This window comes from Mustela nivalis (genome assembly GCF_964662115.1).
Source record: "Mustela nivalis genome assembly, chromosome: 4".
In the NCBI taxonomy this organism is placed as follows: domain Eukaryota; kingdom Metazoa; phylum Chordata; class Mammalia; order Carnivora; family Mustelidae; genus Mustela; species Mustela nivalis.
Window position 1 is genome coordinate 71605941 of NC_139023.1, and position 25316 is coordinate 71631256.

The following is a 25316-nucleotide window of genomic DNA, read 5'->3' on the forward strand; positions in this document are numbered from 1 at the left end:
GAAGGCAGAGGCTTTAACCCACTGAGCCACCCAGGCGCCCCAAAGATGATATATTTCTTGATGTCCTAGAATCATTTCCAAGGTGTTTTAAAACCACAGATCATGAATTAACATGAATTTAACTTTAAGATCAGTTGCTAGGGGCACCTGGGTGGCTCAGTGGATTAAAGCCTCTGCCTTCGGCTCAGGTCGTGATCCCAGGGTCCTGGGATGGAGCCAAGCCAAGAGAGCCTGCTTTTGCCTCTCTCTCTTAGACTGTTTCTCTGCCTAATTGTGATATATGTCTGTCAAATAAATAAATAAAATCTTTAAGGAAAAAAAAAAGATAAGCACAAATGTCCTTAGTAAAAATAAAACACAGAGAAACTGAAGTCAACATTTATCCCCAAGTAATTTACAGTCTGACTCTGGTACCTGAATAACTTCTTACTCTGGAAGCTATTCAGTACCACCTGGGAGACTTCTTGCAAGGAAGAATTCCTTGCAAGACACTAAAGACAGCTTAAGAGTATAGGAAAGTCATTTAGGTACTCATGAATATATGTTTGTTTGGTTTCTTTATAAAAGGCTTGTAAAAATTAAAACCAATGTAATTCAGGATGCCTGACTGGCTCAGTTGGTAAAGCATGGGACTCTTGATCTCAGGGTTGTAAGTTTGAGCCCCACCTTGGGCACTGAGATTACTTTTATTTTTTTAAGATTTTATTTATTTATTTGTGCGAGAGAGAATGAGAGAGAGAGAGAGAGAGAGCATGAGAGAGGGGAGGGTTAGAGGGAGAAGCAGACTCCCTGCTGAGCAGGGAGCCAGATGTGGGACTCTATCTCAGGACTCCAGGATCACGACCTGAGCCCAAGGCAGTCCCTTAACCAACTGAGCCACCCAGATGTCTGAGATTCCATTTAAAAATAAAATAAATAAAATGATTTCAGTGCCCTGATGTTTTGAAATGATTTCTTTTTTAAAAAATAAAGTCAATGTGATTCAATATTTTGGGGGAGGAAAACATTATCTGATTTTCAACTGTTTTTTGAGTGACTCACGTGTAGCAGACACTACTGGAGTCTTTGCAAGAATGTAAAATGGTGTAAGATGATGTCCTTGTCCTCAGGAAACTTGCATAGGGAGGACACAATAGTGGCATAATAGTAATAGCTAACCTTTTCAGAGTACTTATTCTGTGGTAGGCGTTGTTCTAAATGCTTCTCATTTAATACTTAAAAAAAATTCATTTATTTGACAGAGAGAGAGAGCGCACAAGCCGGGTGAGTGGCAGGCATGAGGGAAAGGCGACTCCCCACTGAGTAGGGAGCCTGATGCGGGGCTCAAACTCCGACCCTGGGATCATGACCTGAGCCAAAGGCAGACTGACCAACTGAGCCTCCCAGGTGTCCCCTCTCATTTAATCCTTTAAAAGCATATGAGGGGGGCGCCTGGGTGGCTCAGTGGGTTAAAAGCATATGAGGGAAGTGAGATAGAAAGACAAGTAATACTCATAAGTAATATTGAGTACTAATACATGCTGAGACGCTGTTCTAAGTGCTTTATCTATATTAGCTCATTTAATTTTCATGTAAGGCCTAAATGGCACATTGTATTACTTTAGAGATCAATTAATCTAATCCTTACAACAAGCTTATTAACTAGGCCCCTTTATTGTTCCTTTCTGCAGATGTAAATTGGGGTGTAAGAGAAAAAGTCATCATATACCTTGGCCAAGTTCCACGTCTGATAAGTGGTGGAACCAGGAATCAAACTCACTTCGTCTAGTGCCAGAGTCTGCACCTTAACCCCTCTTAAGTACTTTCTCTACTATAAAATCCCATTCTATGTGCATTTAATTTACATGAATTTAACCATCTACACTGAGAGAACGCGAGAAAAATGAAATGGGGAGGCAGTTCCTCCCCACTCTCTCCTCGGTGGGTATGCGCTCTGGAGAGAGTGTGCTAGGGGAAAATGAACAACAGTCCTGGACCGTTCCTGTGATGCTCGGAGGACAGGTATATCGCCAAATTGAGGGGGATTTTAGCTTTGAAGATTTGGTAATACTTATACAGGAGGGTCTCTCCATGAAGGTCAATTCCTTTCCTCTGGGGTGCAACAGTGATGTCTTTCCATGCTGAAGGAGAGTGCAGCTGACCCAGAGAGAACAGTAGGTTGTTCTCTAATTGGGACCTTGTGAGGAATTTCCAGGAATTTTCTGGACTATAACCCTTTTTTCCCTCTTGCTCACTGACTTTGGAGCTCCTGTATACAATGATTATAAACTAAGGCAAAAATAGAGTGTCATTGGTAAAGTAGGAAACAAAAGATCCCATGAGTCAAGGGAAGGGAGAAATCACATTTAGGGTGGGGGATGAGAAGTTTGTTGGGAAATTAGGGAAAAGTTTATGAAGGAGAGGATATTTGAGATAGACTCTAAGGACACATAGCTCTGATACCCAGAGTAAGAGAGGGAGTTGTATGTGGGAGGGGGATCCTGAGCAAAGGCACGTGGGTGGAAGAGCTCAGGGCATGATGAGTGAGAGCTGCTGTGGCTGTTGCCAAGACTCCACCAAGGAAAATGTTGGAAAGTAAACTTGGTAAGATGGGCAGTGGACCATTTTATAGAGGCCTTTGTAGGGAAGGAAAAGATTTTCCTTTATCCTCCTAGGGCTCCTGGCTGCTGGTCTGAAAAGTAAATGGACAAAGACTGATTAACAGGATTATTATATTATTCAAAAATACATACCATATAATAATATAATATAAATATTATATTAACTATATTTTATCATATTAATTTATATTTTTATATTATAAATAGAAATATAAATAAATATATTTATCTATATTATATTAATCATATTACATTATATTAATATAATAAAATACATTATATGTTATATAAAATATAATATTATATAATATATATTATTTGTATAGTATGTAGTAACATGTTGAATATAAGTTTTACATGGCCTGGGAATCTTCACACAGAAATGAAGATCCAAAGAAACAGACCTATGTTCTTTTATGCTAGCTTTGATGAAGAGAGGACAGTAATAGAAATATATGATAGGTTAAGGAGTATGAGATACTTGTAATAAACTGGGGAAACTTAGCAAGGCCTGTTTGTCAGGATTTTTCTGGGTGTTCCTTTGTCTTCGGATATAAGGATGTTTCTTTCCTCTGTGTATAGAGAGGGTGCTTCTCACAGAGGGTTTTATGGTTTGGGGATAGGAGGTCAGAGTGACCTTCCTGCTTCTGCCATTTTGTCAAACTGCTTCAGCTTAAAATATTTAACATGCCCAAAAAAATTATTTAATATGCCAACATGCCAAATTTGGGGGCAGTATGTCCTGAACCCCATCACTTCCAATGCCAAGTTGGGGAGTCTGTATTCAGAGATTTTGAGTAGTGATGACATCGTCAGAGCTATGCTTTAAGAAGATTAATCTGGCAGGTATGTATGAAACCAATTGGAATTGGAAACAGCATCAAGTATACTAATTAGAGGGGCACCTGGCTGGCTTAGTTGGTGGAGAATGGGACTCTTGATTTTGGGGTCATGAGTTTGAGTCCCAAGCATGCTAGTTACAGGTCTAATGTAGTAATCTGGGGATAACATAATCATATAACAGAGCCTTGTATGAGACATTTTGATTTGCAAAAAATGGGTGCCAACTTAATATAGCTTAAGCCAAAAAGGGGAGTATTATATAAGGGAACTGAGATGATTCAGAAAAACTTGGGGCAGGTGGGCAGGTGGGCCTCAGGTTAATAAGCTTTAAGTTTAGGACTTCTTACTTAAACTGACTGCTGTGGAGAACCCAGGATGGACCCCACCGATATACTCACAGTGGTTTTATAAAAGTGAGACATTCTAACCACAGTTGGTTCAGATCACTTCTCTCCATTCACTTATTTCTGGAGTCTGTACCGGCCACAACTGGCTATTTTTCCTGTTGGGAGAGGGTTGAAACTGGCGACAGCTGCCTCCACAGTGCCTGAACTTGTAGACTAGTTCAGTATTTTACAACAGTTACATGTTTTTTTGTTTGTTTGTTTGTTTTTTGAGGTTCATGGTTTAGATGAACTTTTTCTAATCTTTAGTTACAGCATTTAACACACCTGCTGGGGTGCCTGGGTAGCTCAGTGGATTAAGGGGCTGCCCTCAGCTCAGGTCCTGGGATAGAGCCCCAGGTTGGGGGGGGTCCCCACTCAGCAGGGAGTCTACTTCTCCCTCTGCCCCACCCCATGCTGTTGCTCACCAGCTCTCACTCGCTCTCCCACTCTGCTCTCTCTCAAATAAATAAATTCTTCTTTTAAAAAAAGATTTTATTTATTTATTTATTTGACAGAGAGAGAGTGTGAGAGAGGGAACACAAGCAGGGGGAGCGGGAGAGGGAGAAGCAGCCTTCCCAACTGAACAAGTAGCCTGATGTGGGCTGGATCCCAGGACCCTGGGATCATGACCTGAGCTGAAGGCAGATACCTAACCAACTGAGCCACCCTGGCACCCCTCAAATAAATAAAATCTTCAAAAAAATTTTTTTTTAAATTTTAAATTTAAAATTTTTTATAAACATATAATATATTTTTATCCCCAGGGGTACAGGTCTGTGAATCTCCAGGTTTACACACTTCACAGCACTCACCAAAGCATATACCCTCCCCAATGTCCATAACCCCACTCCCCTTCTCCCAACCCCCCTCCCCCCAGCAACCCTCAGTTTGTTTTGTGAGATTAAGAGTCACTTATGGTTTGTCTCCCTCCCAATCCCATCTTGTTTCATTTATTCTTCTCCTACCCCCTTAAGCCCCCATGTTGCATCACCACTTCCTCATATCAGGGAGATCATATGATAGTTGTCTTTCTCCGCCTGACTTATTTCGCTAAGCATGATACGCTCTAGTTCCATCGACGTTGTCGCAAATGGCAAGATTTCATTTCTTTTGATGGCTGCATAATATTCCATTGTGTATGTATACCACATCTTCTTGATCCATTCATCTGTTGATGGACATCTAGGTTCTTTCCATAGTTTGGCTATCGTGGACATTGCTGCTATAAACATTCGGGTGCATGTGCCCCAAAAAAATTTTTTAAAAAGACACATTTTAATATTCTAAGCTAGACAAAAATTTAGTTATCTTTATATTCTTTCTATAGAAAATAATATTTGCAAACTCATCACATGGAGAAGCAATGAAAGCCTATGTAGCCAGTGAATGTAATAAAATTACTTTAGAGGCATGTCAGGCATCTGATTAATAAAAATAGTATCGTATATTTTATTTTTCTGAATTTTATAATATTTGAGATATTGATCAGCTTTTAAAAACCTGCCAGAATGAAAAATCTGTAAGAATGAAATTTAGGAGAACCGATAGAAAAGCTAAAGAGCTTTTCTAATGAGACAAGAGTAGGGAGTACAAGAAAATGTTAATTGGGAGGCACATACTTAATGGCTCAGTATAGGACTGGAAGTGATCATCAGAGTTAGTGTCACAGGGAAGACTAAATTCTCAGAGTGGTAGTGGGTAAATCTGTTGCCCCTCCCAACATGGAAATTCACTTTTTTAGGCTAATTCTTGGAGGCTTCTAATTATATTTGATTAAGCGAGGCCATATTTCTTTATAACATTTCAAAGCTTGACCATTAGGATATTTTTGTGTTTTTTTTTTTAAGAAGATTTTGTTTATTTATTTATTTGACAGACGGTGATCACAAGTAGGCAGAGAGGCAGGCAGAGAAAAAAGAGGAAGCAGGCTCCCTGCTGAGCAGAGAGTCCCATGCAGGGCTCAATCCCAGGACCCTGAGATCATGACCTGAGCTAAATGCAGAGGCTTAACCCACTGAGCCATCCAGGAGCTCATTTTTAATATTTTTTAAAAAATTTCATCTCTTCTTGGCTCATCAAGATTTTTCTTATACTACTGTCATACTATTCATTTCAAATTGATGTGAATTTCATAATTTCTAACATTTAAAAAACATGAAGTCCTTTTTTTCCCAAAAGATTATTTATTTAAGTAATCTCTACACTCAACATGGGGCTTGTACTCACAACCCCATGATCAAGAATCAAATGCTCTATTGACTGAGCAAGCCAGGTACCCCAAATGTGAAGTGTTTGTTACCAAGCATACTGAATGACCTTAGGCCCTGAATTTACCATATTTTGCTTTCTCTTTTTTCTTGTATTTTCTTTTTTTTTTTATAAGATTTTATTTTTATGTAATCTCTACACCCAACATGAGGGTCAAACTTAAAACTCCAAGATCAAGAATCACATGCTCTACTTGCATTTCAAAGATCTCTTTGAAATGTTTTGCTCTAAGAATAGAAACAATGAGTATACCTGGAGTACACAAAAGACACTTTTAACTTACTTTTTCATTCCTTTACCTCATTCATTTATCTCACTCCAAAAATCTGCTACTGGAAAACAGGATCCCAGTTATTTATTTTTGTGGGGTGAGGGTTTCACAAAGTCAATCACACGCACCCTGGTCCTGGGAACTACTCATTAAGTTTCAAGTTATCTAGACCACTTACAGAAGCACCTGCTGTTGCCATTTTAAAATTGTACAATCAAAAAGAGTCAGTGCTACTCATTTGGCCGGATAACCAGATATGCATCTTTCTTCAGTACAAATTTGCCCCTTGCTCTACTCAGCCTTGTCATTTGGAAGTTCAATGTATCTAGTGCCTGCCTAATTCAGCAAATACCATGTTAGTGATTAAGGGGCTCTTTGGATTAATGGTAAATAAAAAATATTAAAGACTGAAATTTCGCTAGAACAATATAAAAATGATTAAGTTTTCCATCATAGAAGTGTTGGAAAAACACAGAAATCGGCTTATAATACATGTAAACCACCTTATAAAAATATACAGGACATCCTGAGGAAAAACTGAAAAGCAAAATAATTTTGAACATATGGATTTGGCTAGCTTTAGACACAATCGTAAAGTAGATAACTGCCTACATTTGAGTTCACAGTTTGCCTAACCAATTTTAGCTCTTTCCTGAGATTTGGCTTGGCTCCTTAATTTCCCACCTCTCTCTCTCTGTCTCACCAGATCCAAGCTTGTCTCCCTCCTTCTACCCTAGGCTTCTTGCCCCGCCCCCCATCTTACTCTGTCCCTCCCTTTCCTGCCCTGCCCCACCTAGTCAGTGAGAGGGAGGCTGTTATTGCTAAACTTCCCCATTAGGCTCAAGGGGTGTCAGCATTTCCAAAGACCTTCCTCTTTCCCAACTTTCACCTCAGTGACCTCAAAAGGGAGCTTGTGAAAATAAGAAAAGCGGGATTCAAATTCCAACTCTGTCCTGCATTAACAAAAGCAAGTCACTTATTTTTAGGCCTCAGTGTTCTTAACAGTAGAACAATTGGGTCAGAGTAAATACATAATATTCCTGACAGATCTAGAAGACTAAAAACTGGAGACTGGGGACTCCAAACTTGCCCTTTCCATCTGTCAAAGCTTACTTCTTGGGGCACCTCAGTGGCTCAGTTGTTTAAGCGTCTGCCTTCAGCTGGGGTAAGAATCTCAGGGTCCTGGGATTGAGCCCCACGTTGGTGGGCTCCCTGCTCCACGGAGATTGCTTCTCCCTTTCCCTCTGCTGCGGCTGCCCCTGCTCATATGTTCTGTCTCTCTGTCAAATAAATAAATAAGATCTTTTTAAAAAATTAGTTTTCTTTCTCCATCCAGGTAACCAAATAAAAATGCAGACTTAGTAGCTGGGCTCTGAAAATTCTCTTCTAATAGACAGTAGAAATTCTCTACTTTTAGCTGGTTGAATTGTGAATAAGGCCCTTTCACTTCAAATCACAGATCAGAGGTATTGGTTTATTCATAAGAGAGCACAGGATAGGGAGAAGCTGGCCTGGTCTCTCCTTCAATCCTGGAGAGGACAACACAGAGGAGGAGGAAGCAGAGCAGAATTGCAGGAACGGAAGGAAGGAACGTGGAGTCTGGAGCCAGCCTGCTTCGGGTCTCCTGCCTGGATCCCCTGCTCACTTGCTGGTGGTCTCGAGAAAGTTGCTTTACTCTTCCGTCACCTTGATGTCATAGTCTGCAAATGATAACAGTATTTCCTGGGTTGTTATGGGGATTAAAATAAAAGGTGAAAAGTAAGTACACATTCAATCAACACTACTAAGATGATGCTAAATTTCAAAAGTATTTTTTGAGTATTTAGGACTCTGATCACATATAATTACAGTTATTATCAATTACTATACCTCTTGAATATTAACTTTAACTGTAGAACTATTACTATTTCCCTCTCTTCTTCACATTATAGGAGTTTCCATTCACTTATATAGATTCACAGTATTTTAAAGATTTATTTATTTGTTATTTATTTATTTATTTTTGAGAGAGAGAGGGAAAGAGAGAGCGGGCACGCAAGAACAGGGGAAGTGCACAGGGAGAGGGAGAGATTCTCAAGCAGAATCCTGCTGAGCACAGAGCCCATGGCAGGGCTGGATGTTAGGACCCTGAGATCATGACCTGAGTGGAAACCAAGAGCTGGACACCTAACCAACTGAGCCACCCAGATGCCCCTAGATCCATAGTTTGTTAAAACACTCAGCCCATCTTCCCATTTATTCCATTTTTTTTTTCCCTGCCTGGTATTCACATTTTAATTACTGTTCTTCTTAATTATAGTGACCCTTTCATCCTCCATATCGATTGGCTTCTTATCCGGACCCTAATCTCTCTCTCTCTTTTTGCTTAGTGGTCGGGGTCATCAGCAGATGTGGGAGGTCTAGTCAGGAACAGGAAGAGAGGGAATATGTTGGCAATTGGTGGAGGAAGGAGTGTCTGGAGAGAGGAGATGAGGAAGATGGCCAGAAACACTCAACCATCTGCTATGTTAGGCAGAGCAGGACCCAAGCAGAGGTGAGTAGACCTGCAAGGTGGCATCCATGCCCAGCGAATTTGGGAGAATAGGACATGAGGCCAGTGTCAAAGCTGAAGGAGAGGGCAATAATTTTTGTCCTTGATGTTTGATCATGAACAGTTAAAACACACCTGTACTTTAAGAAGTGCTTGTGGTTAAAAGCATGGGCTCTGGAGAAGGATTGAATATCAAACTCTATTGTTAACTGTGTAACTTTGAATGAGTAGCTTAACCTTTCTTACCTTGGATGTGAACTGTAAGATGGAGATACTCGTAAAAACTCATAAGATTAAGAAAAAATACCTAGTAGTATATTAATAGTGGTCAATATTATTGTTATTATTTCATTATTATTTACTATTATTAAAATAATGCCCCCCACTCTAATTAGTTGGCTAATAGGAAAAAACTGCAGAGAAGAAAGAAAACAAATAGTGGAAAAAACAAAGTTTTTGGTTTGCATTTCTAATCTTTAGAGTGATCCAGGAAATAAATGGAAAGGAAGTTTGTTTATTAATTTATTTTAACTTAGTAGCATGGAAGAAACAGAGTTAACTGCCCTTGAAAATTAGTCAGCTCACAAATATGGAAATTTATTTCAGAACTTTCCCCCTGGCATATATTTATCTTTGCATTTTAACTAACTACTATGGCATTTATCTTGGCTTTTAATAGGAAACCTATTTTATTTAGAAACTCTAAAGATTAATATGATCTTAAATAACCAATAAAATTGTCTTCATGTACATTTCATTTGGATTTTTAATTTTTATAATAAAGACAAGGAGGCAAATCTGCTTACAAAAATTGGTTTTATCATTGAAAAATATTAGAAATTCTAACTAGAATAAAATACAATCCATCTTAACACTTCAAATTTTTTTTAAAAAGATTTTATTTATTTATTTGACACTCAGAGTTCACAAGTAGACAGAGAGGCAGGCAGAGAGAGAGGAGGAAGCAGGCTCCCCGCTGAGCAGAGAGCCCGATGCGGGGCTTGATCCGAGGACCCTGAGATCATGACCTGAGCCGAAGGCAGAGGCTTGACCCACTGAGCCACTCAAGCGCCCCAACACTTCAAATATTTTAACAAAGCAATAAAATGTATGCTAAAAGTAATTTATTTGTTGAGAGAACTAATAAAATGTAAAGCACTCTCTTAAAGAGAAAGCTGCTTTAAAAATATATCAAGAACTCAAAATATGAAATGATTTCAAGTACTTGTTTTACTAGAAAACAGTACAAGGTAAAATTACATGTGTGACTCATGAGGATTTAACTTCCCTTCTACGAGGACTTAACTTCTGTTCTACATTCAAACTTTGTACTTTCTGCTTATTTTATCTGATTGCTTTTGATGGTACAAATTTCATTCTTAGGGATTGTTTCAAATTAACACCCCCACCCAGAGGTTTTGAACATTTTCTGGGGAAAGCCTCTTATAACTTGTTTCATATAAAATGTTTTATTTATTTTTTTTATTTTTTATTTATTTTTTTTTAAGATTTTTTTTTATTTATTTGACAGAGAGAGATCACAAGTAGACAGAGAGGCAGGCAGAGAGAGAGGGAGGGAAGCAGGCTCCCTGCTGAGCAGAGAGCCCGATGCGGGCCTCGATCCCAGGACCCTGAGATCATGACCTGAGCCGAAGGCAGGGGCTTAACCCACTGAGCCACCCAGGCGCCCTCATATAAAATGTTTTAGAGGGGCACCTGGGTGGCTCAGTGGGTTAATCCCCTGCCTTCAGCTCAGGTCATGATCTCAGGGTCCATTGGGCTCTCTGCTCAGTGGGGAGCCTCCTTCTCCCTCTCTCTCTGCCTGCCTCTCTGCCTACTTGTGATTTCTATCTCTGTCAAATAAATAAATAAAATCTTTAAAATAAAATAAAATAAAATAAAATGTTTTAGAGATTCTGATGCATATAAGGCAAAATGGTACCTAAAATAGGTGTGAGTCTGGAGCCTGGGTTCCTTTGCAGAAGCAGAGTATGGGAGAGTTATGAATAATCACCTTTGTAGAAGCCCAGAAAGGGGCAGTGGAAGGGATGGATATAGTGGCTTTTAAATAAGGTAGGTTAATACCAGGATATAACTGGACAATAACACTCAGAACCATTTACTCTCTTCTTTTTTTAAAAGACTTTATTTATTTGAGAGAGAAAGTGTGAAGAGGGAGAAGCCAACTCCTGGCTGAGGGGGAGGAGGAGGCAGAGGGAGGGAGAAGAGACAGGGAGAAGCCAACTCCCAGGCGAGCAGAGAGACTGATGTGGGACTTAATCCAATCTGGGGATCTTGACCCGCCAAAGGCAGACACTTAACTGACTGAGCTACCCAGGTGCCCCATAACCACTTACTCCTTAAAGAGAAGCAAAAAGTAGAGATTTTTCTGGCTGTTCTTGTAGAGTCTACACAGTTGCTGGTAACGTAGCGATTTGCCTATATGCAATGAGGGACTCCCAATAGGTTTAAGGACCGTCAGTAATTCAGAGTCCACTAAGTGTGAAATGCCCTTGTGGTAGCCAGCTTCCAGTAGCAGAAGTTAGTCTTCTGTGTTCCTCATGTTGATTATCACTCCCATTCCTAAACTGGCCCTAAAAGTTCATTTTCCCATTTAACATTCTGATTCTGAAGTGGGAAAACATCTTCTCTTGGCTAATCCATTATACTAAAGACGGTGAAATTTTAAAAAAGACTTTCTTAGTTGGTAAGAGAGAACAAAGTGTAAATAAACCAAGAAAAGAAGTGCAGAAGCAGTCTATCTAATACACATATTATACCATTTTATTTATAGTTAGTCTACATAATTACATGTGTTATGTATATAAATGCACAGAAAAACTTCAGGAAACTGAAATGTTAATTTATCTTTCACGGTTACTTGTGGAAAGGTAGAGGTGTGGAAAGACTGGTTATGTATGCAGGGTGAGGAGTGGAAAGAGAAGTAGAGAAGGAAAGCCAGAGACTTGACTTTTTAAAAAGTCCATTTTGGGGATGCCTGGGTGGCTCAGTTGGTTGAGAAGCTGCCTTTGGCTCAGGTCATGATCTCAGCGTCCTGGAGTCCTGGAATCGAGTCCTACATTGGGTTTCTTACTCGGCAGGGAGCCTGCTTCTCCCTCTGCCTCTGCCTGCCATTCTGTCTGCCTGTGCTCTCTCTCTCTCTCTGACAAGTAAATAAATAAAATCTTTAAAAAAAAGAGTCCATTTTGTATTATTTGAAAATTGATGATGAGACTGCATTAGTGAAGTACTTGTATAATTACAAAATAAATTGTACAATGCAAAAAAAGAAGAGCAACTTTAAAAAAACATTTATTTTATTTTATTTATTTATTTTAAAGATTTTATTTATTTGAGAAAGTGAGAGAGAGAGAGAGCATGGGGGTAAGGGGCAGAGGGAGAAGCAGACTCCCCACTGAGAAGGGAACTCAATGTGGGGGTTGATCCCAGGACCCTGGGATCATGACCTGACACCTCAAGCAGGTACCCAAAGATTTATTCATTTGAGAGAGAGAGAGAGAGAGAGAGAGAGGATGAGGATGGGGAGGAGCAGAGGGATAGGCAGACTCCCTAAAGAGCACGGAGCCCTTCGCTGGATCTCATGACCCTGAGATCATGATCTGAACAGAAATCAAGAGTTGGTCACTTAATTGACTGAGCCACCCAGGCACCCCAGAAGCAAGAGCCGTTTAGTTACAACCTGGAGATCCTGAAGTTTATGTTCATTAGCTAGGACCACTGACCACATCATCCCCTTCCTAGTGAATCTGAGGTCTTTAGAATGCCATGCTACACTTTCTGGGTTTTTTACTTGGCTTCGACAAAGGATGTGCCCTTCCAAGACCCACTATGGAAGAGCTGCCCCAGAGACATCAGGCTGCCACCTTTAAGGCCAATGCCAAGGAAACAGATCGTTCCATCTCCTATTCTACCAGTCAGCTATTGGAACACTAGTTTTGGATAGCAAACCACTCCCAAACACAGTGCTTAAAACAACAATTCCTTTTTTTCTGCAGGTCACAGGCTCCAAGCTGGGGATGGTTCTAGACCAGCTTCATGTCTCTCATTCTTGCTTTACCAGCAGACTACCCAGGCATGTTCTTCACATTGTGAAAGGCAGGTGTGGGAGAAAGGCAAGCAGAAACATGAAAAATCACCTAAGGACAGGCTCAGAACTGTTACACTGTTACTTCTGCCCATACTCTTGGCCAAAACCAAGTGGAATAACCTAAGTCCAACATCAGTAGTGTGGAGAAACTTTCTGCATCTAATTAGAAGAACTGCAAAGCCACATTTCAAAGAACATGCATGGAAGGGGCACTGAAGAATTGAGAACAGCGTAATTTACCATTGTTAACCACCTGGGACTTTCCAGTTTACTTCCAACTGGCAGCAGGAGAGACACAGTTCTTCTCATGGTAGCTGAAAACAGGAATGATTTGACCCAGGCAGTGAGATCTGTTCCTAACTGCAGGAATCAGGCTTTGTCCTTGCACGCTCCTTAATATGACATGTTATTGTCACCAAGATTCAGTAGTATTATTAATTCATTCCATCTATTGAGCGGACAATGATTCCCCTATTTTGCAGGAAATGTGAGATTAGAAATATTGCCCTAGAACTGTTGCTATGTTTGTAGTATCCTGTTTGTGTATTAAAGATTTGAATTCTTTAGTTCAAAAGAATGTCAAGAGTCGCCATGTTTTAGAACCAAGGGATCCATAAAACTTCATCAGAGTTAAGAGGATCTCTTTGATTAACCCTATTTGCCATCCAGGTTTCCCCTAGGTTTAAAAGTAAAAAATCTCTTAAGGAGTCACCAGAGTTGCTTTTCCAGATAGGAAAAGAAAGAGTACCATTTCCACCCCCGTATCCCCTCCTCCGGTAAATAAAAAGACATTAACAGTTTTCAAAAAGAAAGAAAGAGATCATTAAATTGTTCCGTTCTTCAGGAACACATCAGTGGGGCTGACAGCCCTCTGACATTTAAGCCCTACTCTAAGGTTATTTCCATAGTTCCCACGTTACTTTAAAGAGCAGCTACCACTTAAATTCTTCACGTTTTTTTCCTTCTCTCATGACTGATTATGGAGCTGCAAAAAGACTAAGGCTGGAGCCCAGCGATGAACCTGGTGGATACCGCGTCAGGTCTATCAGAGTGGGGCTGCAGGAGCCCGAGAGGGACTAGCATTAGTCCCTCCGCGCACCGGGACAGTCATCGCTCTTTGTTAAAGAAACAAATACAAGAAAAGCGGCGGCGGCGAAGTGTGGTGGTGGTGGACTAGATCGAGGCACAACTTTGCGTTTGTATGCATAACTGTGCGCAAGAAAGATCATTCGCGAGGCGCTCCAAACGCCGCACAGTCGAGGGCACCGTGTCATTGGCTTTTGTGCATTGGAAGGCGCGTGAGTGCCCTGCTCAAAGGTTCCCCTTTGTGTGAAAGTGGGGAAGCCAGAAGCGTGCAGCTACTGCTGGGTTTTCATTTTCGAATTCGTTAGGCACTTGGACCGAAAGACTCCCGCATCAGTACACTCCCGCATTCTCGCAACAACAATACTCGGACTTGAGTTACTTCTCCGTCGCTAACCGAGCGAAGAGCGACAATGGCTCGGTGCGGGCGCCCGCAGTTCGGAGGGCAGCGCCAAGGGGCCGCCCGCCGCGCTCCGCAGCTGCGCGCTGAGCCCCGCCACCCGACCGTCAGCAAACGCGGGCACCAACCGCCGCGCGGCCCGGCCGTTGGGCGGGTGGTAATTTCTGGGAATGGGGCGGGGTCGCGGGTGTACAAGGCCGGGCGTCTGAGAGCCGGGAGGAGGAGCGGGCGGCGCCGAGGGCGCGAGGCTGGAGGGGCGGTGCGCCACGAGCGTCACCGACCGGGGAGGGGCCGGGGCGGGGCCGGCGGCGCGCTCCGGCCCGCCCGCGCCCCCACCTTTCACGGCTGTAGAGAGGAGACTGGAGGGACCGGGACTAGGAGTTTATCCAACCCTCGGCCCCCACTATCTGTCAGACTGCCCGAGCGCGGAGCTGTCCCTGGAGAAGGGAGGCAGTCCAGAGCTGGGGATGGAGTGACAGCCGGGGCCCGCGGGAGGCTTCGAAGAGTGGCGAGGGTGTGTGCGTGCGGTCCCGGCCAGCTGGGAGAAGGGGGCGGGCGGGCGCTGCAGGTGCACGCGCGGCCCCGCTGCCCCCACGCGCCTGCCCGCGCCTTGGGGCCCCTGCACCAGTCTGGGGTTGGAGCCGAGAGTGGGATGGGGGAGCCCCGAGCAGGGAGCGGGACAAGTGGCCAGAGTCTTTACCTGAGAAGGCGGGTTTGGGAGAAGTTGGGGGATAAGGGGCGGGCGAGAGTCGAGAGAGCCACTGAGGCAGGTTGGCGGGCCGGTGGGGGCCAGCGGCGGTGAGGCCCCGCGGGGTATAAATAGACGGCCCCGGTTTGACAGACGCTGCGGTGACTGGCGGTGCCGCCCCCCCTCGCCGCGTGGGGAGGGGAGGAGCGCTCCGAGCGGGCGGGGTGGGGGAGGCGGACTCGAGTGTCCTGGTGGCGGCGGCAGGAGGCCGAGGGGGAGGAGCTGAGGTGGGGGGTGGAGGGAGGGGGCCGGGAGCGGGGCGAGGGCGGGGGCCACCATTGCTCCCCGCGCCGGGCTCTGTGTCGCCGCCGTCGCCTCGGCGGTTGGGGATCGGTGGGGCGGCGCGGGCGGGGGGCGCTGCGCGGGGCGGCTCGCCGCTGTTTTGTTTCCTCCTCTCCCAGTGGAGCGGCTCTGGCTGCCGGGGAGGCCCCGGCTCCCTCGGGACGCCCGGCCAACGGCGGCGGCGGTGCTAGTCCGCGGCCCTGCCGGGAGGGAAAGCGACGCCGTGGTCTTCCCTGGCGACGCGGAGAGCAGGTAAGAGCGCGAGCAGCCGAGGCTGGTGGGAGGGAGCGCGGAGGGCGCGGTGATAAAGCCTCGCTGTCCCGAGTGCCGCCTCCTCCCTCCGCACCCCCGCCCCGCGCCTGTGTTGTTTGCTCCGGGGTTTGCCGAGGGTTTTCCGGAGGCTGTGGCGGTGACAACGGCTGGGAGCTGGGGAAGGGGGCTGAGTGCCCCCGGGCAACGGTCGGGAAGCGGGACTTGGAGAAAGGGGAAGGCGCGCTGCTCGCCTGCCCGAGGGGAGCGCGGGGCGCGGGGCAGGGCTGAGGGAAGAGGTTACGGACCCCGGCGGGGTGGGGGGGATGGGCTGAGCGCAGCTGGTCTCGCTGTGTTTACATCGCCGCGCGAGTCACCTCTGCGGAGGAGCGGGCAGAACTGACCCGCCTTATCCCGCGGGGAGGCCAGGGCGGGGGTCCGGCTCCGGAGGAAGCGCGTCCTGGGAGGGTCTGGTAGGGCGGGAGGCTGCGGCCGGCGCCGGGGCAGGGCAGCGAGCTCGGGGCGGGACCTGGGAGGCTCCGGCCGCGCGGGGTGGCGTGGAGGGCTGGAGACCAGTTTCCTTCCCCGTCGGGCCTTACCGCCGCCTCTTACCTTTCCTTCTCTCCGCGGCTCGCTTGCATGGCAGGTTGTACTCGGTTATTCTTTTATTCTCGCTTTCCACGCCGGCCCCCTGCTGCCACTTCCCCCAGTTCCCCCCGGGTTAGGGAGGCTTGGCTGTGATAGGAATCTGTTTTTTAAACAAAACAAAAACGGGCTCTGTAACGCGCGTCCGGTGACCGCCTTCTGGATCCTCTCTTGGAAAAGCTGTCCCCTTGGGACCGTGCTACTGGATGTTTTGGGGGCGCGGGAAAGGAACGGTGAGGGCTCTGCTAGGGCTGGTGCTGACGGCCGGAGCAGCTTTGCGAGTAGAGTAGCCGAACCCCCACCCCGCCACCCCCCGCTCCAGTCGGGCGTTTTTATTCCGTGTCGATAAAAGACAGAAAATATTCCATAAGGCCAAGAGTAATCCAGATTGCCCTGTTTCTGGTGTTTCTTATGTGCCAGCATCCTGGGCTCTCTTTCTAGGACCTAGATTCGCTGCAGAACAGCCTTTCTTTAAGTTATTGGTACTAGTTTAAATGAGTGAGGGGGGAGCACTTCATTCGAAAACTGTAAAATTTCCCCCCTTCACGAACATTTACTTCAGTTGTGTATTTAATTTTAATCCGGTGATGATACAACAGTAATCTTGTGTTTGGTAATCAGATTTGCTTTTCTTTTTACCTATGAGTCACTATAAAGAGGTAAATTATGCACTTTCCTTAGTGCCATAATCACAGAATAGTGCCCAAATCACGGAACAATGTACACTTCACTAAGGCAGGATTGGATATTTGCGTTTTGGAGTTTCTTTTTCTTTAAAAAGTAAAAATGACTTTATATAAGCCTAGAAATTATTGAATTACGTTTGAAGGATTCAGGAATGATTAACGTTAATAGGTAGGGCCATACAGTTTATGCAGTGCGTTTATATGAATATCATTGAGCTATCTCCTCGCAAACACATGAAGTAGAAAATAGAAATACTTCCGGCATTTGAAATTTGAATATTTAATGTCAACCTGTTTTTTAAGGTTAGTGATTTAATTACTTTGATTAATCATTGCTTCTAGTTTCTGATACATACACACACACACACACACTTACAAACTTATGAGAGTATGATTGGAAGATATTTATAACTTTGAGATTTTTGCGTCCTAAATAATAGGTTGGTAACTTGGGATGTGGCAGGCCTACCATTATTGATGGATGGCTTTGTACTCCCATGGTTTTTTTGTTTTTGTTTTTGGGTAACAGTTTTATTGAGATATAATTCATACACCATTCAATTCACCAATTTAAAGTGTACAACTTAGTGGTTTTTAATATATTCAGAGTTGTGCAACTATCATCGTAATTAATTTTAGGACACTTTCATCATTCCAAAAAGTAATCCTATAGTGGTTACTCTCGTTTTTCCCTCAAGATCCCCGGCTCTAGGCAACCACTGATTTTTCTGTCTCTATAGATTTATCTATTCTGGACATTTTTTATGAGGACAGTCATACAGGGGTGCCTGGATGGCTCAGTCGGTTGAGCATCCAACTCTTGATTTTGGCTCAGATCATGATCTTAGGGTCCTGAAATTGAGCTGGGGGTGGTGCCTGCTTAAGATTCTCTTCCCCCACCCTCCTTCCTTGAGCAGGCACTTGTTCTCACTTAAAAAAAAAAAAAAAGTAGAACCCTACAATATGTGATTTTTCACGACTGGTTTCTTTTACTTAGCTTAATGTTTTCAGAGTTCATTCATGTTGTAGCCTATGTCATTATTTTTATTGCTAAGTAATATTCTGTTGTATGGTTATATACGTTATTTGTGAATTTGTGGATATTTGAGTTTCCACTTTCTAGTTATTATGAACAATGCTACTGTGAACATTTTTGTACACTATTTGTAGTTGTGTTTTCATTTCTCTTGGGTATGTACACAGCACATAAAATTAATATGCATAAATATTGCATTTCTGTACGCTAATAATAGACTATCAGAAAGAGATGTTAAGAGAACAATCCCACTCAAAATTGCATCAAAGTGAATAAAATACTGAGGAATAAATGTAACCAAGGAGTTAAAAGACCTTACTCTGAAAACTATAAAACACGGATGAAAGAAATTGAAGATGATACAAATAAATGGAAAGATAAACCATACTCATGGATTAGAAAAGTTAATATTGTTAAAATGTTCATATTGTCTGAAGCAATCTACAGATTCATTGCAATCCCTATTAAAATTCTAATGGCATTTTTCACAGAACTAGAACAAATAATCCTTAAATTTGTATAGAGTTTTATTTGTATACAAAGACCCTGTATAGCCAAACCAATCTTGAGAAAGAAGAAGGAAGCTGAAGATACCAAGCTTCCTGATTTCAGTCTATATTACAAAGCTATAGTGGTTGTCAAAGCAGTATGGTACTTGCTCAAAACCAGGCACAGATCAATAGAACAGAATAGAGTCCAGAAATAAACCCATTCTTATGAGGTCAGTTAATGTTTGACAGAGGAGGCAAGAAGTTACAACAGGGAAAAGATAGTCTCTTTATTAAATGGTGCTGGGAAAACTGGACAGCTACATGGCAAAAGAATAAAACTGGACCAATTTCTTGGGTTTATTTATTTATTTATCTTAAAAGTAATCTCTGTGCCCAACCTAGGGCCTGAATTCTTGACCCTGAGATCAAGAGCCAAATACTCCACCGACTGAGCCAGCAGGTGCTTCTGGACCACTTTCTTACACCATATAGGAAAATAAACTCAAAATGGATTAAAGACTGAAATGAAAACCAGAAACCATCAAAGTTCTAGAAGCAAACATAGTAAGCTTTTGGACATTTGTCTGAACAATACGTTTCTGGATCTGTCTTCTCAGGCAAGGACAGCAAAACAAAAATAAGTAGAACTACATCAAACTAGAAAGCTTTTTGCTCAGTGAAGGAGACCATAAGCAAAATGAAAAGGGGACCTGCTGAATGGGAGAAGATATTTGTAAATGATGTAACTGATAAGGGGGGGTGTCAATAATCCAAAATATATAAAGAATTTACAACTCAATATATTATGCAAAATTCAATTAAAAGATAGGCAGAGGACTCCAATAGACCTTTCCCCCAAAAGACAGATGCCAACAGACACATGAAAAGATGCTCAACATCATTACTAATCAAGGAAATGCTGGTCAAAACCACAATGAGATATCACTTCACACCTCTTAGAATGGCTATTATCAGAAAGAGAAGAAATTACAAGTGTTGGCAAGGATATGGAGAAATGAAACTCTTGTGCACTGTTGGTGGGAATGCAAAATAGGGCAGGTACTATGGAAACAGTATGGAGCTTCTGCAAACTAAAAATAGAACTATAATCCAGCAAACCCACTTCTGGCTGTTTATCTGAAGATGAAAACACTAATTTTAAAAGATAATGCGCCTCTGTGTTCATTACATCATAACTTAGTATAGGCAAGATATGGAAGTAACCTGAGTGTCCCATCAATAATACATGAATGGATAAAGATGTGAGATTGAGATATCATTAAAAACCAGATTTATTTGTTTCCTTGTTTGTTTATCTTTAAAAGCATTTACAAACTTTAATTCAGCAAAGGAAGCTCTGTGCTGGTGGCCTAGCTGGCTAGGGGGAAAGCCCAGGATCTCCTCAGACTGACAGGTCCTGCTCCTGGGCAGGGGCAGAGCTTATCTGCATAAAGTTGTTGAACTCTACACAACTGGGCCAACAGAAGGCCAAGAGGCCAGCTCCAGGTACTCTAGCTTGGGATGGAGAGGCAGAGCTCCTCTTCAACATGGGGGTAGACAGCAGAGACTCAGTGAGTTGCACAATACCTGACTCCCACAGACTGACAGCAGGACTGGTTTAAGCTTATAAGTCATTTTTAGAACATTCCTGTGCCCTCCAAAAACTACCTCTCATCTGTTTGCAGTTAACCCTTACCCCACCCGCTTCAAGCCACTCCCAGGCAACTAATTTGTGTTTTGTCTGTATGGATTTGCCTTTTCTGAATAATTTATAGCAATGGAACCATACAATATATAGTCTTAGCTTTTATTTATTTACTTATCTGAGAGAGAGAGAGTGTGTATGCAAGTGGGGTGAAGGACAGAGAGAGAGAGATCGAGAATCTCAAGCCTATTCCGTGCTGAGCATGGAGCCCCCTAAGGGGCTCAATCTCATGATCCTGAGATTATGACATGAGCTGAAATCAAGAGTTGGTTGCTTAACCAACTAAGCCACGCCGGTGCCCCTGTGTTTTGCTTTTTAAAATTTTTATTCACTTCTAAATATTTTATTTTATTTATTTTTTTAAAAGATTTTATTTATTTATTTGACAGAGAGAAATTACAAGTACACTGAGAGGCAGGCAGAGAGAGAGAGAGAAGGAAGCAGGCAGAGAGCCCGATGCGGGACTCGAATCCAGGACCCTGAGATCATGACCTGAGCCGAAGGCAGCGGCTTAACCCACTGAGCCACCCAGGCGCCCCACTTCTAAATATTTTAAAATTTCCTTTTTGATGTCTTCTTTGACTGTGGGTTATTTAGAAATGTACAACATAATAAAAAATAATAATAATGATAATCCCCAATTATTTGGGGATTCCCTACATTTCATTGTTTTTGATTTTTTAATTTAATTCCCCTATAGTAGGAGAACATAGTTTGTATGATTTTCTCATTTTAGATTTATTGAGACAATTTTATGGCGTAGTATGTAATCTTTTCTGAAGAATGTTCCCTGTGGACTAGATAAGAATATGTATATCCTAGATAAGAATATGCTGTTGTTGGGTGGAATGTTTTGTAGGTGTCATGTCAAGTTGAGTGATAGTTTACAGGCCTTCTATGATTTTCTGTTTAGCCATACTATTAATTATTGAGAGACAGATTAAAATCCCTATTATTATTGGAATGTCTATTTTTCCTTTTAGTTCTGTCAGTTTTTGCTTCATGCTTTGGGGGCATTGTTAGTTATACTTTACATACATAATTGTTTTACTGATAGCTGACCTTTATCATTAGAAAGATTCCTTTTTGTCTCTAGTTATATTTTGTCTGGTGTTGGTATAGTCACTCCAGCTCTCTTAAGCTTATTGTTTGTATTGCAAATATTTTTCCATCTTTCTATTTTCTTTTTTATTTTTTAAAGATTTTATTTATTTGACAGAGGCAGACACAGTGAGAAAGGGAACACAAGCAGGGGGAGTGGGAGAGGGAGAAGCAGGCTTCCAGAGGAGCAGGGAGCCCTATGGGGGGGGGGGGTTGATCCCAGGACCCCAGGGATCATGACCTGAGCCAAAGGCAGATGCTTAACAACTGAGCCACCCAGGCACGTCCCATGTTTCCACTTTCAGTCTATTTGTTTTTTGAGACTACAATGTGTCTTATATTTGCTTTGCTTTTTTAAAAAATAGGACCATTTCTGCTTTTTGTTTGGAGGGTTTAATCTGTTTACATTTAATGTAATCACTGTTAGATTTATATCTGCAATGATATATCTAATTTTTTTTTTTTTAATTTGAGAGAGAGAGCACATATGAGAGAGGGGCAGAGGGAGAGGGAGAAGCAGACTCCTTGCTGAGTGGGGAGCCTGGTGGGGGACTCAATGCCAGGATCCCAGCCCCAGCATCATGATTCAAGCAGAATGCATACACTCAACCAACTGAGCTACCCAGGTGCCCTGTCTCATTTCTTTTTTATTTCTTTGCTTGTCCTCTGGAGTTAATAGATATTTTCCAAAGTATCATTTGAATTCCTTTGTTAGTGTTTTAACTAGATCTTTTGTATTATTTTCTTAGGTTGCTCTAGGGATTAAAATATATGTCTTTGTCACAGTTTACTTCAGATTGACTAATTATGGTAAAATGTAGAAACTTCCGTCCATTTCCTTCCCATCATATCTGTTAGTATTGTCATACATATTAAGTTTTCATGTGTTAGTAGCCTGACAGCACTGTTCTGTATTTTTTATGCAATTGTATGTCTTTTAAAACAACTAAGAGAAGAAAAAAATATTTTCAAAGATTTTATTTATTTGACAGAGAGAGAGAGAGAGCACATGCACAAGCAAGGGGAGCAGCAGGCAGAGGGAGAGGAAGAAACAGGTTCTCCACTGAGCAAGGAACCCTATGTGGGACTTGATCTCAGGCCCCCAGGCTCATGACACTTAACGGACTGAGCTACCCAGGCGCCCTGAGAAGAAAAAAATATTAAGCAGTCTTTTATATTTATACATATGTTTACCTTTTATGTTGCTCTTTATTTCCTTTTGTGCATTTGAGTTATGGGCTGGTAATTTTCTTTCAGTCTGATGGACTTCCTTTAGGATTTCTTTTTTTTTTTTTTTTTTTTAAGATTTTATTTATTTATTTGACAGAGACAGATCACAAGTAGGCAGAGAGGCAGGCAGAGAGAGAGAGAGGAGGAAGCAGGCTCCCTGCTGAGCAGAGAGCCTCATGCGGGACTCGATCCCAGGACCCTGAGATCATGACCTGAGCCGAAGGCAGAGGCTTAACCCACTGAGCCACCCAGGCGCCCCTCCTTTAGGATTTCTTGTAAGGCAGTGCTGTTATTAATGAATTATTTCAATCTTTGTTTTTTGGATTGTTTTTATTTTGCCTTTAATTTTGAAGAATAGTTTTTGCTAGGTATGGATTCTTTGTTACAAATTTTCTTTCTTTCAGTGTCTTGACCATGTTGTCTCCGCTTTCTGGCCTCCATTGTTTCTGATGAGTTGTTTTTCTCTTTCTAGTTTTAAGAATTTCTTTGTCTTTGTCTTTCAATAATGATATGTCTGGGTGTGGATCTCTTTGTGTTTATCCTACTTTGGATTCATTAAACTTGAATCTATAGATTAATATTTTTCAACAGTTAGGCAAGTTTTGATCATAATTTCTTCAAATATTTTTTCTGTTCTTTTCTCCCTCTTCCTTCTGGAACTCGTATTACATGTTTGTTGGGTGCTTGGTGGTATCCCATAAGTCTCTGAGGCTCTCTTCATTTTTTAAAATTATTTTTTTCTGTTCTTCAGAATTGGTAATTTCTGTTGATGTGTCTGCAAGTTCACTGACTCTTCCATCATCTCAAATCTGCTATTGAGCTCTGCTAGTGAATTCTTAAGTTAACCAATTATTGTGCTTTTCAACCTTTCAACTTGAATTACATTTTTCATCTCCAGAATTTCCATTTTTTCTTCTTTTTTAATATAATATTTGTATCTTTATTAAAATTGTCTATTTTTTTAGTTATACTGTCCTTTAGTTCTTTAAAGATGATTTCTTTAATTTCAGATAAAATTACATTTTAGGTAGAAGATATTTAAACTATGTGTTAAATTCTGAAATGATGCTTGTTGTATTTATAAATTATGTTCAGGGGCGCCTGGGTGGCTCAGTGGGTTAAGCTGCTGCCTTCAGCTCAGGTCATGATCTCAGGGTCTTGGGATCGAGTCCCGCATCGGGCTCTCTGCTCGGCAGGGAGCCTGCTTCCCTCTCTCTCTCTGCCTGCCTCTCCATCTACTTGTGATTTCTCTCTGTCAAATAAATAAATAAAATCTTTAAAAATAAATAAATAAATAAATAAATTATGTTCAATAATTTTCATCTGCATTTCATAATATACATGAATGTGTATTACTCATAAATGGCAAATTTCATCTGATAGTTTTAATTTAAACATAATTAACAATTTACTTATAATTACTAATGTTTACTGATATGTAGGATCAGTATACAATTTGAAAGATATACCATTAATTCTCAAACTTGGGGTCTTATACAGTATAACATCTACTCGCTTATCCATATTTCTTGGAGTAAACCAATTCTTTCATTGTAAGTGTTAATGGGTAGAAAAAAAAAATGGAAGAAGCCTAAGAGAGCAAATATGTGTGAGAATCGTTACAAAATATAAAAATCTTCATCTCAGCCTGTACATTTAATTGTATAGTATTAATTTATTTTAGCTCCTTGAGAGATTGTAGTAAATAAGATAAATGCAGTACTTGTTCTTATGGAATTTATACTCTGGTGAAGGAGACATATATTAAACATAAATGAGTAAGATAATTCTCATGATAATTATAATGAAGAAAAAAAATAGGGTAATGTGATGTCAAATAGAGACTGATTGGGGAGCTACATGGCAATGGAATATAATTGGAACTGGGGAGCCATGATAGAAATGCTTCTCTGAGGGGGGTGGTACTTGAGGAAGTAATTGTAGGTGGGGAGGATTCAGTCTGTGGATGACCTGGAAGAGCATGTAGCCTAGAGAATAGAAAGTACAGAATAAGCTTGTTGTAAATGTACGATTTACAAAAATTGGAAAATACTGTAGTGACCTTCATTCTTGACTAAAGAGTTAATTTACAGCTCAGTTTGTAGTTTATTCTCTCACAGTTTTTGAATGTGAGTAAATATATGTAGGATTTTCTGTAAATGATTTTAGCTTTATAAAGAACAGCAGGGAAAATAACTTCCCTGATGTTTCTTCCTTGAAATTTAGCTACCTAAAAATAAAATAAAATACCAATATCTAGGAAACTTTAAATTTGTAGTATGGTTATAGCAATGGTAGAGATTCTTATGATAACAATTTTAACCAATTCATGTTAGTATTTCATGTTATCATGTTAGTTTTTCAACTGTTCATAATTACGGGCTAAAAGGTACAGATAACATGATGTAGTTAGTTGTGTGATGACTGACTTTCTAAATATAACTTCTTACCCCTCTATTTCACTAGCAAAAGCAGTCAGTTATTATTTTTTTAAAAGATTTTATTTTTTTACTTGAGAGACAGAGAGAACCCAGGAGAATCCAGGAGCTAGGGAGGGACAGAGAGACAGGCAGACTCTCACCTGAGCAGGGCTTCATCCCAGTACCCTGAGATTGATGACCTGAGCCAAAGTAAGACGCTTAACCTTCTGACGC

General features: G+C 41.7%; 1 protein-coding gene and 2 long non-coding RNA genes across 12 annotated transcripts in view; 2 read left to right on the forward strand and 1 right to left on the reverse strand.

Annotated features, from left to right (window-relative positions):
• Positions 1-7821: 7821 nt before the first annotated feature.
• Positions 7822-20657, reverse strand: LOC309863202. The gene is made up of 2 exons (XR_014310925.1): positions 16381-20657; positions 7822-8068 (listed from the first exon to the last, which is right to left on the reverse strand). It is a non-coding gene; the product is annotated as an uncharacterized lncRNA (long non-coding RNA).
• LOC309863205 lies at positions 8787-13580 on the forward strand. Its single transcript, XR_014310928.1, has 2 exons — positions 8787-8901; positions 12915-13580. It is a non-coding gene; the product is annotated as an uncharacterized lncRNA (long non-coding RNA).
• The window catches only part of ELF2 (E74 like ETS transcription factor 2), a 103623-nt gene continuing 93136 nt past the window's right edge, over positions 14830-25316 (forward strand). For 2 of the 10 annotated variants that reach the window (XM_082727652.1, XM_082727654.1), the window contains exon 1: positions 14832-15003. The gene's annotated coding sequence lies outside the window, so the exon portion shown is untranslated. Of the gene's footprint in view, positions 15004-15023; positions 15772-15957; positions 15979-22037; positions 22059-25316 lie in introns of those variants that run through there. The other 8 variants (XM_082727639.1, XM_082727650.1, XM_082727651.1 and 5 more) reach the window with 6 other exon arrangements.